The sequence below is a fragment of the Colletes latitarsis genome, chromosome 9 (genome assembly GCF_051014445.1).
Source record: "Colletes latitarsis isolate SP2378_abdomen chromosome 9, iyColLati1, whole genome shotgun sequence".
Taxonomy (NCBI): Eukaryota; Metazoa; Arthropoda; class Insecta; order Hymenoptera; family Colletidae; genus Colletes; species Colletes latitarsis.
This window is the reverse complement of record NC_135142.1, coordinates 8,635,835-8,652,620: the sequence shown is the minus strand read 5'-3', so window position 1 is coordinate 8,652,620 and position 16,786 is coordinate 8,635,835. Positions and strand designations below refer to the sequence as shown.

The 16,786-nt window shown below is 21.2% G+C and overlaps 3 long non-coding RNA genes and 2 pseudogenes across 3 annotated transcripts; 2 read left to right on the top strand and 3 right to left on the bottom strand.

Moving 5' to 3' along the window:
* The first annotated feature begins 4,561 nt into the window (after positions 1 to 4,561).
* Positions 4,562 to 5,651, top strand: LOC143345230 (cytochrome b pseudogene; annotated as a pseudogene).
* A 1,161-nt stretch (positions 5,652 to 6,812) lies between these two features.
* On the bottom strand, positions 6,813 to 12,360 carry LOC143345918 (uncharacterized). Its single transcript, XR_013080343.1, has 2 exons — positions 11,862 to 12,360; positions 6,813 to 7,486 (listed from the first exon to the last, which is right to left on the bottom strand). It is a non-coding gene; the product is annotated as an uncharacterized LOC143345918 (long non-coding RNA).
* LOC143345379 (uncharacterized) lies at positions 8,332 to 11,200 on the bottom strand. The gene is made up of 2 exons (XR_013080268.1): positions 11,134 to 11,200; positions 8,332 to 8,668 (listed from the first exon to the last, which is right to left on the bottom strand). It is a non-coding gene; the product is annotated as an uncharacterized LOC143345379 (long non-coding RNA).
* LOC143345378 (uncharacterized) lies at positions 8,667 to 11,574 on the top strand. Its single transcript, XR_013080267.1, has 2 exons — positions 8,667 to 8,816; positions 11,146 to 11,574. It is a non-coding gene; the product is annotated as an uncharacterized LOC143345378 (long non-coding RNA).
* A 1,784-nt stretch (positions 12,361 to 14,144) lies between the features above and the next one.
* LOC143345638 (cytochrome b pseudogene) lies at positions 14,145 to 15,318 on the bottom strand (annotated as a pseudogene).
* Positions 15,319 to 16,786: the final 1,468 nt, after the last annotated feature.

Below are 16,786 nucleotides of genomic sequence, written 5' to 3'. Positions count from 1 at the left end.
GTGTACTGCGTAGGCTTCAGCGGTGAAAATAGATGTTTGAGTAGGTAGACGTCTCTTGATAACGTTATTTTCTGTAATGATGGCGTATCCTACTCCTTGTTTAGTTTTGGATGCATCGGTGAAGAATTTTTTGTAAGATGCGTATTTTCTTTCTAGTTCTAGGAACCTGGTCTTATGTTCGAGGCTTGATCTAAGGTTCTTGTTGCAGTCGGCTAGAGTAGTGTCTATTTCCGGGGTTTTGGTTTGCCAGGGGGGGATTTTGTCTTGCTTCCGTTCTATAGTACTTGTTTTTTGTATCGTAATTGAAGGGAGGTATTTTTTAATTGTGACATACAGTGGTGATGGCAATTTTGGTTTTTTTTCGTATAACTCATAATATCTATTGTCGAATATATAGTGGTAGGTGGGGTTGCTGGGAGTAGATGACATTTTCAGTGCGTATTTTATACTTAAGAATTTTCTTCTCTGCTCCAGTGACATTTCACCAGTTTCGAATAACACACCACTGATAGGACATGTGCGGTATAGCCCCATAGACAGTCGCAGTGCCGCGTTATGGATGGGGTCAATCATTTTTAAAATATGCGGTTTCGCTGAATTGTATACGATACAGCCATAATCAATCTTGGACCTGATTAAACCTTGATATGCTTTGAGTAGGATTTCTTGGTCGGAGCCCCAGTTGTGACTGGCCAGGATTTTGATGATGTTTAACCTTTTTAGGCAGGAATATTTTAGGTGTTTTATATGGGAGATCCAGGATAGTCGCCTATCAAAAATTAGTCCAAGGAGTCTGATGCTGTCAACAAAATTGATTTCATTATTCCCCATAGTTAAGGTTGGCGTTTCTCGACGGGGTTTGTTGGAAAACAATATGCATTGGGTTTTCTGCGGAGAAAATTTGAGACCAGACCTATGGGACCATTCTTGTAGGCTATCGATTGATGTTTGTAGGATTTCTTTTAGGGTTTGTATATTTTTCCCCCTGCACGTTAGTGTGAGGTCGTCCGCAAATAAATGAGCATTTACGGGTGGTTTTACGCCGTTTGTTATGTCGTTGATTCCAAGCAAAAATAGCGTGACACTGAGCACCGAACCTTGGGGTACACCGTTTTCGACTTCCATCGGATCTGGTAGCGTGCTATTGATTCTTACTTGTATTGACCTATTCGATAAGAAATTAATGATGAAGGATAGCATGGGACCGTTGATGTTTAGTTCGATGAGAGAGTTTATGATTTTTGGTTTCCAGACCATGTCGTATGCCTTCTCAATATCCATGCATACTGCAATTAAAGCTTCGTTATTTTGAAAGGCGTCACATATATTTGTATGCACACTGGTGAGTACGTCCATTGTGGAGCGATATTCGCGAAATCCACATTGAGTTGGAGATAGAAGATTGTTACTTTCAAGGAACCAGCGGAGCCTTCTATTGATAATTTTTTCGAATAGTTTGCACATATTATTAGTTAGTGCAATTGGGCGGTAGCTCTCAGGTTCGTGTTTGTTTTTCGTAGGTTTGAGGATTGGGACTATAATGGCTTTCTTCCAGTTATCAGGGAAGACTTCATGTGACCATATGCAGTTGTATATTTGAAGCAGATAGCTTTTCGCACTCATGGGGAGATTTTTCAGTAGTCTGTTAGGAATGTTGTCTGGGCCAGGCGATGAGTCTTTCGTTAATTGAAGACAGTTGGTTAATTCTTTCATAGATATATCGGAGTTTATTACTGGGTCTATTACCTTTTTGTCCCTATGGCGAAGCTTCTCCTTTACTTCGTTCTCTCGTTCAGTAATGTTTGAAAGAAAGGCTGTGGGGTAGTTACTACTACTAGAGTTTGATTTAAATTTCTCGGCGAGGGTGTTGGCAATTTCCTTTGCGCTAGTCACCACTTGATTTTGGTCTGTTTTGAGATATTGAATTCCGAAGTAAGGGTTGTTTCCATTTATTTGTTTGATTTTTTGCCACACTTGTTTAGGGGGGGTTTGGTTTGTTATGGATGAAACATATACATTCCAAGATTGTTTCTTACTTTCTTTGATTACCCTACGGAATTTGGCACGGTGTTTTTTGTATTCTATTAGGTTTTCGGTAGAAGGATTCTTCTTGACCCTGTTGAAGGCGTGATGACTGTTCTTTAACGCACTTTCGCATTCTTTGTTCCACCAGGGAGTCAAACGTTTTTTGCGGATTTTTGGGACTTTTATTACAGTAAAACCGGTGGCCACTTTTGCTGCATTAGTAATAATTGATTCCAAATCACTGACGATATCGTTAATTTTAGTAGGGTTAATTGTGTTATTGATTATTGGCATAAGAGATTTATTGATCTGGTTTTGGTATATTTCCCAGTCAATTTTGTTGAAGTTCCACTTAGGGGTTTGCGACGGTTGACAGTAGGTAGTATTGTCATCATAGGTTACAGTGAGTGGAAAATGATCGCTATCGTGTAGGTCTTCTATCACACTCCATTCTATGCGTTGAGCCAGTTTGGAATCGCAGATGGTTAAGTCGATTGCAGTGAAGGAACCATTGCTTGCATTAAAGTGTGTGGGGTGCCCTGTGTTAAGTAAAATTAGTTTTGGGTCTTGCAGTAACTTCTCAATTATTTTTCCACGGGCGTCAATTCTAGATGACCCCCAGAGAGGGTTGTGGCTGTTGAAATCGCCGGTTAAAATTACAGGTGGAGGTATTTGTTGTATTAAATTTTGTATATCTTGGAGATGAAGAGGTTGGCTATTTGGTAAATAAACATTACAAACATTGATTTTATTCGGAAAGTGGATGGTCGTTGCAATTGCTTCCAGATTTGTTTTTAGCGGAATTTCAGTTGCTGAGTATTTGTTGGAAATTGCAATAGCTACTCCACCGCTGGCGAAGTTGCTGTTTTCTCTGTTTTTGACGAGGAGGCTGTAATTTTTCAGTGATGGATTATGGTTTTTTTTGAAATTTGTTTCCTGAAGACATAGGATATCTGGATTGTGCTGTTTGACAATAATTTCAAGTTGCTCGAAGTGAGCGTAATATCCGTTTATATTCCACTGAATAATTGTTTTCATAGTGTGACTGGCTGTTGATTAGTAGGCTACTTGGTAATGATTAGTTGTTACCTAGCTTGATAGGTCATCTTCTACCTCCGATGACCAGTTGAGTGTTGATTGCTCAGGTGGGTTCCAAACCATTTTCTGATGCAGCTTGCGTATTCTAATTTTGATTGACCGTTCTTTGAGTAGGGGGTGGATTCTAATTAGTAATTCAGCTAAGGCTGGCATGTTGCTGGTGTACTGTTTGGAAATTTCCTTCGGGTTGTGTGCCCCTATTGCATTTTCCAGAAAACTTTTCAATTGGAGGTAATCCAAAACTTGGTTATTTTTCTTGTCATCGATATACTCTTTTGCTGGTTCGAGCATCTCGTCAATTCTATCTATCGAGAAAGCAGGCGACTGGGGGCGTTTGGGTTTTTTGAAGGTTGGTTCGGGGAACTTAAGACGTTTTTCCGTTATTTGCCGAGTTGGGCCATTGGTATCCAGGTTGAGATCACTTAATTTTACTGGGTTTATTATGCTTTCTTCGGACGTTGAGGATAGTGGTCTCTTGTTTCCTGTCTTATTTTCTATTGGACCTTCTGTTTCTTCATTTCTGGGTTCGACTATTTCAGGGATATTTTGTGTTGGTGGTGCGGTTTCATTAGTAATGTCTGTTTCAGTTTGCATTTCAATTTCAGGTGCGTGGTTGGTAGGATGGGAGTATGGGGATAGATTCGAAATTGTGTGTAAATGGATGTATGAATCCGATTTGTTAGTGTTTGTCGCGTTTATACATTGTTTTGCAATGTGTCCTTCTTGTTGGCAATTGAAGCATGTCTGTTTCTCTGTTGTGGAAAATATTCTATACGTGTTGTTATCTAGTGTAATTGTGAAGGAGCTCGGTATACGTTTGGCTTCTTCCGGGTCGACGTAAACCTGACTCCTAAAGCTTAGAATGTGAGACAGGTCTGGATCGGTAATTCCTGCTTTTAGCGGAGTAATTTTCGAAAGCAGTTTAATATTGTTGCTTTTAAGGATGTTCTCGATTTGAGTATTGGGAATTATAGGTGCAACGTTAGATAGTATAATCCGTTGGGCCGGTAGCACCATCGGTCTGATTTCAACATTTATATTGTTTATGTTTACCGATTTATGTTTATGTGTTAGGTTTGTAACCGTGTGTTTACTATCTAAGTACATGCAAATTCTACTGTTGGATATTCTTGATAGGAATTTGATTGCTTTAGGTCCTACTAAGTTTCCAATGGCTCGAGCGTATTCTTTTATTGTAATGCCATCAACTGACTGTAGTATTATGGCCTGGTCTTGGGTTGGGATGTATTCTTGTTTCATGATGTTTGCGTATGATACTTTTGGATCGGTGGTGTTGTTTGAAATGTTATGGTCTTTATCCATTGGAGTGTATGGGTTTCTATCGCTTTGTTGGCAATCTTCGCTGGTAGCGGATTCTTCTTTGCGTTGGGTCTTATTCAGCGGCATGGTGGCACATACACGCGCACACACGTCACGTATGTATACCCGGTTTGTAGGTTCACACAGCTGTGTTGGTCTCACCAACACAGCTTGGCGTCGTCACTTGTATGTTCACTCGGTATACGGCACTCGTCAGAGGTACGAAATATTTAATAACACGTCCGATCGCGTCGAATGCCGAAACGGGACTGTAATTCGTTTAATTCATATAAATGGAGCTTCAATATATTTTATTTGTATATATATACATATTGGACGAAATATCTATTATCATTCATTTAAATCAATTAATGTATGATTTATTGGAATTATAATTTTATTACTTTCTATAGCTACAGCTTTTTTAGGATATGTATTACCATGAGGACAAATATCTTTTTGAGGTGCAACTGTAATTACAAATTTATTATCTGCATTACCATATATTGGACAAGATATTGTTGAATGAATTTGAGGAGGATTTTCAATTAATAATGCAACATTAAATCGTTTTTATTCATTTCATTTTATTTTACCTTTAATTATTATATTTATAGTAATTTTACATTTATTTTATTTGCATTTAAATGGATCAAATAACCCAATAGGTATAGATAGTAATATCTATAAAATTCCTTTTTATCCTTATTTTTTTATTAAAGATATTATAGGATTTATTTTAATTTTATATATTAATTTTATTATTGTTATACAAATTCCTTATTATTTAAGTGATCCAGATAATTTTATTATAGCAAATTCTATAATTACTCCAGAACATATTAAACCAGAATGATATTTTTTATTTGCATATTCAATTTTACGAGCTATTCCAAATAAATTAGGAGGAGTATTAATATTATTTATATCAATTTTAATTTTATATTTTTTACCAATTATTAATAATTATAATATTAAATCAAGTAAATTTTATCCAATTAATAAAATTATATTTTGAATATTTGTTAATGTATTTATTTTATTAACTTGATTAGGTAGTCAATTAATTGAATATCCTTACACTAATTTAAGACAATTATTTTCATTATTATATTTCTCATATTTTTTATTAAATTCAATATTTAATAAATTTTGAGATAATATTATTATATTAAAATTTTAAATAAAATAAATATAAAATTTTAAGTTTATGAGCTTGAATTAAGCATATATTTTGAAAATATAAGATAGAATATTATAAATCTCTATAAACTTAAATTTTATAATAATAATTATATTTATATAAATTTATTAAATTATAAATTAAAAATTTACTTATATTTTAATTTATAATATAATATTAGAAAATTGTTTAAATATAAAAATAAAAAATAAATATATTAAAGTTATAGGTAAAAAAGTTTTTCAACATAAATATATTAATTCATCATATCGAATTCGAGGTAAAACTCCACGTATTCAAATAATTAATAATAAATGAAAATAATAAATTAATAAAAATTTAATTGAATATATATCAAATCCAAAAAATATAATACTTAAAATTATTCTTGCAAATCTAATTCTTAAATATTCAGCTATAAAAATTATAGTAAATTGTCTTCTAAAATATTCAGTATTAAATCCAGAAATTAATTCTGATTCACCTTAAATTAAATCAAATGGTGTACGATTTAATTCTATTAATATATTTAATATAAATATTAAATATAAAGGGAATAAAAAAATACAAAATTTAATATATTTTTGAAAAATAATAAAATTGTAAAAAGATATACTTTCAGTTAATAATATTATAATTAATAATATTAAAAATAATCTAATTTCATAAGAAATAGATTGTGCAATAGATCGAATTGATCCTAATATAGAATAATTAGAATTTGAAGATCATCCTATAATTATTATAGGAGAAACATTAAATCTTAAAATTCTTAATATAAATAAAATTGAAAAATTAGTATTGTATAAATTAAAATAAAAAGGTGTTACTAATCATAATATAAAAGATAAAATTAAAATTAATATAGGACAAAATATATATTGATAAAAATTTGAATCCTTTAAAATAAAAAATTCTTTAAATAATAATTTTATAGCATCATTAATTGGTTGGAATAATCCTATAAATCCAGATTTATTTGGACCTTTTCGATCTTGAATATAACCTAAAATTTTTCGTTCATATAATGTTAAAAATGCAACAGCTATTAAATTTATTAAAATTAATAAAAATAAATAAATTAAACTTATATATATATAATTTAATAAAGAATAAATTATTATTTATATAATAACTTATATTTATATTAAATTCTAAATTTAATTGCACTAATTTGCTAAAATAATTAATAAAAATATTTATTAATTAATAAAAAATTATTTTAAATATAAAGTCCTTTCGTACAAAAATATTTATTTTTATTAAAGATAGAAACCGATCTGGCTTACGCCGATCTGAACTCAAATCATGTAAGATTTTAAAAGTCGAACAGACTTAATATTTAAACTACTGCATTTAAAATTTATCTTAATTCAACATCGAGGTTGTAATCATCTTTATTAATATGATCTTTCCAAAGATATTACACTGTTATCCCTAAGGTAATTTATCTATTAATTTTTAATAAAATTCATTTATTTAAACAATAATTATTGATTATTAATTATTTTAAAGTTTAATAAATTTAAATATCCTCCCAATAAAATATAATTTTATTAATATTAATTTAAAATATTAATATTAATAAAATTATATAAAATTCTATAGGGTCTTATCGTCCCTTAATATTATTTAAGCATTTTTACTTAAAATTAAAATTTAATTTTTATAATAAAGATAGTTTATATTTCATTAACTCTTTCATACAAGATTCCAATTAAAAACCTATTTATTATGCTACCTTTGTACAGTCAAAATACTGCAGCTATTTAAAATTTAATTCATTGAGCAGAATTGACTAAATTATTAACAAAAAGACATGTTTTTGATAAACAGGTGAATATAATTTTTGCTTAATTCCTATATTATATTTATAAATTAAATAAATATATTAATATAATAAAATTTACTAATTTTATCATTATAAATTAATTTAATTTAATTTTAATTAATTTTTTTTTATTAATTTATATTTTATTAATAAATTTTTAAATATTTAAATTTTATAAATTATTAAATTTTTTTTAATATTAACAAATTTTATGAATATAAATATATTTAAATAAATATTTTAAAAAATAATTTTAAAATTAAAGTTTATCCCATAATTTTTTTATATTTAATAAATTTTATTTTATTATAAAATAAATTTTTATTAAATATATGAATTAAATTCATTTCAAAAAAAACTAGATATCAATAAAATCGAATAACGTATAATTTCTAAATAAATATTAATAATTAATTATTTTACATAAAAAATTATATTTATTTAGCTCTTTTATTTTCGAGAAATATATATATGTATATAATTATAATTAATAAATCCTGATACAAAAGGTACAAAAATAATTTTTTTTTTTATTTAAAATTATTTAAAACTTTTACAATACTTATTAATATAAAAAATTTATTTAAAATATTTACTTAAACAAATTTAATTTAAAATTACTTTAATTATTATTAAATTAAATTAAACTTTAAAATAATATATATACATATATATATATATATATTATTTATATATAAAATAAATATTTTTAGAATAAAAATTATTATTTAAATTTATTTAAAAATAAATTATTAATTAATTATTTATTCTTAAACTAAAAACATTTTCCAATACTTTTACTTTGTTACGACTTTTTCCAATTTTTATATGAAAATGACGGGCGATTTGTACATTAAATTTACAACTTTCAATAATTTTAATTTAAAATTATTTACTTTTAAATCCTTTTTAAAATTTATATTAAAATAAATTATCCTTAAATATAAATTTTATTGTAACTCATTAAATCTTAATTATTCTACATTTTGATTTGAATTATAATTTAAATAAAATTTAATAAAAATATTTTTATTAAAATTTTTAAAAACAACAATACATAAAAATTAAATTAAGTAAATCTTATCGTGGATCATCAAATTAATTTACAAGTTCCTCTAAAATATTATTTAACCGCCAAATATTTTAATTTTAATGATTAACATTTAATAATCAATTGTATAATTTCTTTTTTAATAATAGGGTATCTAATCCTAGTTTTTAATAAAATTTACAAAATAATTAAATTTAATAAATAAATTTAAAATTATATTATTATTTCACTAAAATTATAATTAATTATTTATTTAATTTTTTTTTATTAAATTTATTTAAAATTATTATTATTAATTTATAGATGTAGTTTAACCGCAGATGCTGGCACTAAATTATCTTCTATTAATTTTTTTTTCCTAAATAAAATTTTCATTTATTTTTTAAATATAAAATTTAAATAATTTATATAAATTTTATTTAAAAATTTATAATAAAAAAAAATTTATATAAATATTAAAATGAATAATTAATAATAAAACTAAAATTAAATTTTTACTAAAACTTTTAATTTTTAATTAAATCTTTTCATCGTAATAGAAAAATTTTATAATAAACTAAAATTTTATTAAATTGAATAATTTTAATTTCATTATTAAGTAAATTTTTTTATACATACTAGTAATTTCACGATAATTTCACTATACCTCTGATAATTAAATATTCACTCAATTTCAATGATCAGATGAAATTGAATGATTTAATTTCATTATTAAGTAAATTTTTTTTGTACATACTAGTAATTTCACGATAATTTCACTATACCTCTGATAATTAAATATTCACTCAATTTCAATGATCAGATGAAATTGAATGATTTAATTTCATTATTAAGTAAATTTTTTTTGTACATACTAGTAATTTCACGATAATTTCACTATACCTCTGATAATTAAATATTCACTCAATTTCAATGATCAGATGAAATTGAATGATTTAATTTCATTATTAAGTAAATTTTTTTTGTACATACTAGTAATTTCACGATAATTTCACTATACCTCTGATAATTAAATATTCACTCAATTTCAATGATCAGATGAAATTGAATGATTTAATTTCATTATTAAGTAAATTTTTTTTGTACATACTAGTAATTTCACGATAATTTTACTATACCTCTGATAATTAAATATTCACTCAATTTCAATGATCAGATGAAATTGAATGATTTAATTTCATTATTAAGTAAATTTTTTTTGTACATACTAGTAATTTCACGATAATTTCACTATACCACTGATAATTAAATATTCACTCAATTTCAATGATCAGATGAAATTGAATGATTTAATTTCATTATTAAGTAAATTTTTTTTGTACATACTAGTAATTTCACGATAATTTTACTATACCTCTGATAATTAAATATTCACTCAATTTCAATGATCAGATGAAATTGAATGATTTAATTTCATTATTAAGTAAATTTTTTTTGTACATACTAGTAATTTCACGATAATTTTACTATACCTCTGATAATTAAATATTCACTCAATTTCAATGATCAGATGAAATTGAATGATTTAATTTCATTATTAAGTAAATTTTTTTTGTACATACTAGTAATTTCACGATAATTTTACTATACCTCTGATAATTAAATATTCACTCAATTTCAATGATCAGATGAAATTGAATGATTTAATTTCATTATTAAATAAATTTTTTTGTACATACTAGTAATTTCACTATAATTTTACTATACCTCTGATAATTAAATATTCACTCAATTTCAATGATCAGATGAAATTGAATGATTCTAATTTCATTATTAAGTAAATTTTTTTATACATACTAGTAATTTCACTATAATTTTACTATACCTCTGATAATTAAATATTCACTCAATTTCAATGATCAGATGAAATTGAATGATTTTAATTTCATTATTAAGTAAATTTTTTTATACATACTAGTAATTTCACGATAATTTTACTATACCTTTGATAATTAAATATTCACTCAATTTCAATGATCAGTTGAAATTGAGTGAATATTTAATTATCAGAGGTATAGTAAAATTATAGTGAAATTATTAGTATGTATAAAAAAATTTACTTAATAATGAAATTAAATCATTCAATTTCATCTGATCATTGAAATTGAGTGAATATTTCATTATCAGAGGTATAGTGAAATTATCGTGAAATTACTAGTATGTATAAAAAAATTTACTTAATAATGAAATTAAAATTATTCAATTTAATAAAATTTTAGTTTATTATAAAATTTTTCTATTACGATGAAAAGATTTAATTAAAAATTAAAAGTTTTAGTAAAAATTTAATTTTAGTTTTATTATTAATTATTCATTTTAATATTTATATAAATTTTTTTTTATTATAAATTTTTAAATAAAATTTATATAAATTATTTAAATTTTATATTTAAAAAATAAATGAAAATTTTATTTAGGAAAAAAAAATTAATAGAAGATAATTTAGTGCCAGCATCTGCGGTTAAACTAAATCTATAAATTAATAATAATAATTTTAAATAAATTTAATAAAAAAAAATTAAATAAATAATTAATTATAATTTTAGTGAAATAATAATATAATTTTAAATTTATTTATTAAATTTAATTATTTTGTAAATTTTATTAAAAACTAGGATTAGATACCCTATTATTAAGAAAGAAATTATACAATTGATTATTAAATGTTAATCATTAAAATTAAAATATTTGGCGGTTAAATAATATTTTAGAGGAACTTGTAAATTAATTTGATGATCCACGATAAGATTTACTTAATTTAATTTTTATGTATTGTTGTTTTTAAAAATTTTAATAAAAATATTTTTATTAAATTTTATTTAAATTATAATTCAAATCAAAATGTAGAATAATTAAGATTTAATGAGTTACAATAAAATTTATATTTAAGGATAATTTATTTTAATATAAATTTTAAAAAGGATTTAAAAGTAAATAATTTTAAATTAAAATTATTGAAAGTTGTAAATTTAATGTACAAATCGCCCGTCATTTTCATATAAAAATTGGAAAAAGTCGTAACAAAGTAAAAGTATTGGAAAATGTTTTTAGTTTAAGAATAAATAATTAATTAATAATTTATTTTTAAATAAATTTAAATAATAATTTTTATTCTAAAAATATTTATTTTATATATAAATAATATATATATATATATATGTATATATATTATTTTAAAGTTTAATTTAATTTAATAATAATTAAAGTAATTTTAAATTAAATTTGTTTAAGTAAATATTTTAAATAAATTTTTTATATTAATAAGTATTGTAAAAGTTTTAAATAATTTTAAATAAAAAAAAAAATTATTTTTGTACCTTTTGTATCAGGATTTATTAATTATAATTATATACATATATATATTTCTCGAAAATAAAAGAGCTAAATAAATATAATTTTTTATGTAAAATAATTAATTATTAATATTTATTTAGAAATTATACGTTATTCGATTTTATTGATATCTAGTTTTTTTTGAAATGAATTTAATTCATATATTTAATAAAAATTTATTTTATAATAAAATAAAATTTATTAAATATAAAAAAATTATGGGATAAACTTTAATTTTAAAATTATTATTTAAAATATTTATTTAAATATATTTATATTCATAAAATTTGTTAATATTAAAAAAAATTTAATAATTTATAAAATTTAAATATTTAAAAATTTATTAATAAAATATAAATTAATAAAAAAAAATTAATTAAAATTAAATTAAATTAATTTATAATGATAAAATTAGTAAATTTTATTATATTAATATATTTATTTAATTTATAAATATAATATAGGAATTAAGCAAAAATTATATTCACCTGTTTATCAAAAACATGTCTTTTTGTTAATAATTTAGTCAATTCTGCTCAATGAATTAAATTTTAAATAGCTGCAGTATTTTGACTGTACAAAGGTAGCATAATAAATAGGTTTTTAATTGGAATCTTGTATGAAAGAGTTAATGAAATATAAACTATCTTTATTATAAAAATTAAATTTTAATTTTAAGTAAAAATGCTTAAATAATATTAAGGGACGATAAGACCCTATAGAATTTTATATAATTTTATTAATATTAATATTTTAAATTAATATTAATAAAATTATATTTTATTGGGAGGATATTTAAATTTATTAAACTTTAAAATAATTAATAATCAATAATTATTGTTTAAATAAATGAATTTTATTAAAAATTAATAGATAAATTACCTTAGGGATAACAGTGTAATATCTTTGGAAAGATCATATTAATAAAGATGATTACAACCTCGATGTTGAATTAAGATAAATTTTAAATGCAGTAGTTTAAATATTAAGTCTGTTCGACTTTTAAAATCTTACATGATTTGAGTTCAGATCGGCGTAAGCCAGATCGGTTTCTATCTTTAATAAAAATAAATATTTTTGTACGAAAGGACTTTATATTTAAAATAATTTTTTATTAATTAATAAATATTTTTATTAATTATTTTAGCAAATTAGTGCAATTAAATTTAGAATTCAATATAAATATAAGTTATTATATAAATAATAATTTATTCTTTATTAAATTATATATATATAAGTTTAATTTATTTATTTTTATTAATTTTAATAAATTTAATAGCTGTTGCATTTTTAACATTATATGAACGAAAAATTTTAGGTTATATTCAAGATCGAAAAGGTCCAAATAAATCTGGATTTATAGGATTATTCCAACCAATTAATGATGCTATAAAATTATTATTTAAAGAATTTTTTATTTTAAAGGATTCAAATTTTTATCAATATATATTTTGTCCTATATTAATTTTAATTTTATCTTTTATATTATGATTAGTAACACCTTTTTATTTTAATTTATATAATAATAATTTTTCAATTTTATTTATATTAAGAATTTTAAGATTTAATGTTTTTCCTATAATAATTATAGGATGATCTTCAAATTCTAATTATTCTATATTAGGATCAATTCGATCTATTGCACAATCTATTTCTTATGAAATTAGATTATTTTTAATATTATTTATTATAATATTATTAACTGAAAGTATATCTTTTTACAATTTTATTATTTTTCAAAAATATATTAAATTTTGTATTTTTTTATTCCCTTTATATTTAATATTTATATTAAATATATTAATAGAATTAAATCGTACACCATTTGATTTAATTTAAGGTGAATCAGAATTAATTTCTGGATTTAATACTGAATATTTTAGAAGACAATTTACTATAATTTTTATAGCTGAATATTTAAGAATTAGATTTGCAAGAATAATTTTAAGTATTATATTTTTTGGATTTGATATATATTCAATTAAATTTTTATTAATTTATTATTTTCATTTATTATTAATTATTTGAATACGTGGAGTTTTACCTCGAATTCGATATGATGAATTAATATATTTATGTTGAAAAACTTTTTTACCTATAACTTTAATATATTTATTTTTTATTTTTATATTTAAACAATTTTCTAATATTATATTATAAATTAAAATATTAAGTAAATTTTTAATTTATAATTTAATAAATTTATATAAATATAATTATTATTATAAAATTTAAGTTTATAGAGATTTATAATATTCTATCTTATATTTTCAAAATATATGCTTAATTCAAGCTCATAAACTTAAAATTTTATATTTATTTTATTTAAAATTTTAATATAATAATATTATCTCAAAATTTATTAAATATTGAATTTAATAAAAAATATGAGAAATATAATAATGAAAATAATTGTCTTAAATTAGTGTAAGGATATTCAATTAATTGACCTCCTAATCAAGTTAATAAAATAAATACATTAACAAATATTCAAAATATAATTTTATTAATTGGATAAAATTTACTTGATTTAATATTATAATTATTAATAATTGGTAAAAAATATAAAATTAAAATTGATATAAATAATATTAATACTTCTAATTTATTTGGAATAGCTCGTAAAATTGAATATGCAAATAAAAAATATCATTCTGGTTTAATATGTTCTGGAGTAATTATAGAATTTGCTATAATAAAATTATCTGGATCACTTAAATAATAAGGAATTTGTATAACAATAATAAAATTAATATATAAAATTAAAATAAATCCTATAATATCTTTAATAAAAAAATAAGGATAAAAAGGAATTTTATAGATATTACTATCTATACCTATTGGGTTATTTGATCCATTTAAATGCAAATAAAATAAATGTAAAATTACTATAAATATAATAATTAAAGGTAAAATAAAATGAAATGAATAAAAACGATTTAATGTTGCATTATTAATTGAAAATCCTCCTCAAATTCATTCAACAATATCTTGTCCAATATATGGTAATGCAGATAATAAATTTGTAATTACAGTTGCACCTCAAAAAGATATTTGTCCTCATGGTAATACATATCCTAAAAAAGCTGTAGCTATAGAAAGTAATAAAATTATAATTCCAATAAATCATACATTAATTGATTTAAATGAATGATAATAGATATTTCGTCCAATATGTATATATATACAAATAAAATATATTGAAGCTCCATTTATATGAATTAAACGAATTAATCAACCTTTATTAACATCTTTTATAATATGAATAACTCTTTCAAAAGCATAATTAATATTTGGACAATAATGTAATGATAATAATAATCCTGAAATAATCTGAATTATTAAATATAATCCCAATAATGAACCAAAGTTTCATAAAATATTGATATTTAATGGAGTTGGTAAAATAATTAATGAATTATTAAAAATTTTAAGTAGTAAATTAACTTTAAATAATTTAATGAATTTATTTTTCATTAATTAAATAATAAGATTTTTTTATATTATTAATTTTTAATTTTTCGTAATGATTTAAATTTAATTAATGATATTTTTATAATTAAATTTAAACAATAAATTAAATAAGTAATTGAAATAAAAATAAAAATACAATTAGGAAATTTATATAATAATTTAATTGAATAATTAATATTTTTAAATATAATTTTATTTATTATAAAATCAATTGAAATATAATTATAATATGTATAAATTATAATTAAAATTATAATAATAAATATTAATAAAATTGAATAATATTCATAAGTAAATATAATTGTTTTATAATTATTAATTAATCTAGTAAAATATATAAAGATAATTATTAATCCTCCAATTATTGAAATAAAAATTATATAACTATATATATTTATATTTATATCTAAATTAATTAATAATAATATATTTATGATATAAAAAATTAAAATTATTATAAATGTTAATGGATGTAAATTAATTTTTATTATTGAAAATACAATTAATATAATTATATTTGAAACAATAATTAATTTAATTAAAATTATTATTTTTGGTATTATAATCATTTTAAAATTAAAATTATTATTTATAAATTAACAAAAAATAGTTTATTTAAAATATTAATTTTGGGAATTAAAGATAAAATATTCTTTTTTTTTTGAAAATTAAAATTGTTTTAAATAAATTATTTTTTTTAATTTACAAAATTAATGTTTTTAAATAAACTATAAAACTTAATTTAATTTTAAATATTCAAAATAAATATATAAAATATGATTTTATTGGTGATATATTATTTAATTATCACTTTTTTTATTTAATATTATTTTTAGGAATGATATTAATTTTTAAATTTAAAGATTCATTATTAATAATTTTAATTAGAATTGAATTTGTAATTATATTAAATATTATAATAACTATTTATTTAAAAATTATAAATTTTGATGAATGATTATTTTTATTTTATATTGTATTTTCTGTTTGTGAAAGAGTATTAGGTTTATCTTTAATTATTAATTTAATATATAAATATGGAAATCAAAATATTAGAATAATAAATTTAATATGGTAATAATAATTAAAATATTAAAATAATAAATCTAATATGGTAATAATAATTTTATTTAATACATTTGCTTTAATTTATATATATAATTTTTATAAATATAAATTTATAATAAGAAATTTAATCAATATAATATTAATTATATTAATTATAAATTATGATTTATTTATTGAATGAAATAAATATAGATTTAATTTTAGATTAAATAATTATTCTTTTATAATAATTATTTTAAGATTATGAATTTTTAGAATTATTATTATATCATTAAGATTAAAAATAATTAATTTTAATTTATTTATTAATTTTTTATTAATTTTATTAATTAATTTAATTTTATTTTTTATATCTAATAATATTTTAATATTCTATTTTTTCTTTGAAATTAGATTAATTTTA